This window comes from Ursus maritimus, unplaced genomic scaffold (assembly GCF_017311325.1).
Source record: "Ursus maritimus isolate PB19 unplaced genomic scaffold, ASM1731132v1 scaffold_10, whole genome shotgun sequence".
Lineage (NCBI taxonomy): Eukaryota > Metazoa > Chordata > Mammalia > Carnivora > Ursidae > Ursus > Ursus maritimus.
In genome coordinates, this window is record NW_024423344.1 from 405,344 (window position 1) to 409,175 (window position 3,832).

Genomic DNA, 3,832 nt, shown 5'->3' on the forward strand with positions numbered 1-3,832 from the left:
TCCTCTCCCACTTCCCCTGCTTGTGTTCCCTCTCTCGTTCTCTCTCTGTTAAATAAATAAAATCTTAAAAAACAAAACAAAAAACCAAAAAATAATTAGCATGGCAAGAATGTGGAGAAATTGGAATACCTGTGCATTGCTGATGGAAATGTAAAATGATGCAACTGCAACAGAAAACCGTGTATTACTCAGAAAATTAAACATAGACTATATTATATGATCTAGCCATTCTAATTCTGAAAAAATTAAAAGCAGGGAATCAAACTTTTACACCATAAGAATAAGTCTGGGCCATAAAACGCAACTTAACAATTTTAAAAAATGGAAATCATACAAAGTATGTTCTCAGACCATGATGAAAGTAAGCTAAAATCAATAAGAAAAAAAATAGCTGGAAAATCTCAAACCTAACCAAAGAGGAAAAGGATATGTACTCTGAAAACTATAGAGCACTTATGAAAGAAACTGAAGAAGGAACAGAGAAATGGAAAAATATCCCATGCTCATGCATTGGAAGAACAAATATTGTTAAAATGTCTATGCTGCACATTCAATGCAATCCCTATCAAAATACCATTAACGTTTTTCACAGGGCTAGAAAAAAATAATCCTAAAATTTGTATGGAACCAGAAAAGACCCCAAATAGCCAAAACAATCCTGAAAAAGAAAACCAAAGCTGGAGGCATCACAATTCTAGACTTTAAGCTGTATTATAAAGCTGTAATCATCAAGACAGTATGGCACTGGCACAAAAACAGATACACAGACCAATGAAACAGAATAGAAAACCCAGAAATGCACCCTCAACTCTATGGTCAGCTAACCTTCAACAAAGCAGGAAAGAATATCCAATGGGAAAAAAAGACAGTCTCTTCAACAAATGGTGCTGGGAAAATTGGACAGCCACATGTAGAAGAATGAAACTGGACCACTTTCTTACACATACAGAAAAAAATAGACTCAAAATGGATGAAAGACCTAAATGTGAGACAAAAAAACATCAAAATCCTGGAGAAGAACACAGGCAGCAACCTTTTTTACCTCAGCTGCAGCAACTTCTTGCTAGACACGTCTCCAAAGGTAAGGGAAACAAAAGCAAAAATGAGCTATTGGGGCTTCATCAAGATAAAATGCTTTTGCACAGCAAAGAAAAGAGTCTACGAAACTAAAAGACAACCTGAAGAATGGGAGAAGATATTTTCAAATGACATATCAGATAAAGGGCTAGTACTCAACATCTGTAAAGAATTTATCAAACTGAACACCCCCAAAACAATAAATCCAATCAAGAAGTGGGCAGAAGGCATGAACAGACATTTCTCCAAAGGAGACATACAAATGGCCAACAGACCCATGAAAAAATGCTCAACATCACTCGGCATCAGGGAAATACAAATCAGAACCACAATGAGATACCACCTCACACCCATCAGAATGGCTAAAACTAGTGTCAGGAAACAACTGATGTTGGTGAGGATGAGGAGAAAAGGGAATCCTCTTACAATCTTGGTGGGAATGCAAACTGGTACAGACACTCTGAAAAACAGTATGGAGATTCCTCAAGACGTTAAAAATAGAGCTACCCTATGATCCAGCAATTGCACTATTAGGTATATAACCCAAAGATACAAATGTAGTGATCTGAAGGGGCACCTGCCTCCCAATGTTTAGAGCAGCAATGTCCACAATAGCCAAACTATGGAAAGAGGTGAGAGGTCCATCAATAGGTGGATCAATAAAGAAGAAGTGATATATATAAACAATGGAATATTACTCAGCCATCAAAAAGAAAGAAATCTTGGCATTTGCAATGACGTGGATGGAACTAGGGAGTATTATGCTAAGCTAAATAAGTCAGTCAGAGAAAGACAAATATATGATTTCACTCATTGCGGAATTTAAGAAACAAAACAGATGAACATAGGGGAAGGCAAGGAGAAATAAAATAATATGAAATAGAGAGGGAGAAAAACCATAAGAGACACTTAATTCTAGGAAACAAACTGAGAGTTGCTGGAGGGGAGGTGAGTGGGGCGAGGGGGTAACTGGGTGATGGGCATTAAGGAGGCACTTGATGTAATGAGCACTGGGTGTTATATGTAACTGATGAATCACTAAATTCTACCTCTGAAACTAATAATACAGTATATGTTAACTGAATTGAATTTAAATAAGGAATTTTAAAAATAATTTAAAAAAGAAGAAAACAGGACAATCCAAACACTTGGAAACAAAACAATACATGTCTAGATAATCCAAGGTCAAAGAGGACATTTTAAGGAAAATGTGAAAAAAAAACCCAGTTAACCAAATGAAAATGAAAGTGCATGTATGTTTAGAAAAAATTGTGGGACACAGCTAAAGTCATGCTGAGAGGGAAATGTATACCAGTAAGTGAATAAAGTAGGAAACAAGAAAGTCTTAATCTATGACCTATGTTCCGCCTCAAGACCCTAATTAAAGAAGAGCAAACTAAGTCTAAAACAAGCAGAAGGAAATAAATAATAATGAGCAGAAATCAATGAAGTAGAAACAAAAAGAACAGGGGAAAAATCAATGAAGTAAAGAGCTGATTCTTTAAAAAGTTAAAAATTGACCAAGCTCTAGTTGGCTTGACAAAGAAAAAAGAGAGAAGACACAGATTATCAGGAATGAAACAGGGGACCCTGCAAGTATTAAAAGGATAAGAATACTACAAATAATTCTGTACATATAAATCTGACAACTTAGATGAAATGGACCCATCAATCAAAAAACACAAACTACCATACAACCTAGCAGTTGCACTTTTGGGCCTTTATCCCAGAGAAATGAAAATTTACATTTACACAAAAACCGGTCCGTGAATGCCCACAGCAACTTTATTCACAATAGCTCAGATTCAAAATAGATTAATATTCACAATAGATCAAAACTGGAAATGTCCTGGATGTCCTTCAACAAGTGAATAGTTAGACAAACTGGTACACCCATCCAATGAAGTACCAGCCATGGATATACACACAGCTTGGATGCATCTGCAGAGAATTATACTAAGTGGAAAAAATCCAAACCTAAAGTATTACATACTGTATGAATCCATTTATATAATATTCATGTTTATTTTTTAAAGATTTTATTTAAATTCCAGTTAGTTAACATACAGTGTAATATTATTCTCTGGTGTACAATGTAGTGATTCAGTACTTTCATACAACACCCAGTGCTCATCACAAGTGCCCTCCTTAATCCCCATCACTTATTTCACCCATCCCCCACCCACCTCCCCTCTGATAACCATCAGGGTGTTCTCTATAGCTAAGAGTCTGTTTCCTGGTTTGTCTTTCTTTTTCCTTTTGTTCGTTTTGTTTCTTAAATTCCTCATATGAGTGAAATCATATGGTATTTGTCTTTCTGTGGCCTAGTTCACTTAGCGTAATACTCTCTAGCTCTATCTATGTCATTGCAAATGGCAAGATATATAACATTCTTTTTTTTAAAAAAATATGGAACGCTATAGGAACATGTGTCTTTTTTACGCATGCTAATCTTCTCTGTATCATTCCAATTTTAGTATATGTGCTGCTGAAGTGAGCACTATAATATTCTCGAAATGACAAAATTATAGAGATGGAGAACAGATTAGTGATTGTTAGTGGTTAAGATGGGGGCATGGATGTGGCCATAAAGAAGCAACATGAGAGATCCTTGGGGTGCTGGAAGTGTTGCATGTCTTGATGGTATAAATGTCAACATCCTGGTTGTGATACTGTGCTATAGTTTTATGAGATGCTGTCACTGGGGGGAAATGGGTGAAAGGTACATGGCAGCTCTCTGTATTATTTCTTATAA

General features: G+C 36.0%; 1 pseudogene; it reads right to left on the reverse strand.

The window, feature by feature from the left end:
• Positions 1-3,480: 3,480 nt before the first annotated feature.
• LOC121101509 lies at positions 3,481-3,578 on the reverse strand (annotated as a pseudogene).
• Positions 3,579-3,832: the final 254 nt, after the last annotated feature.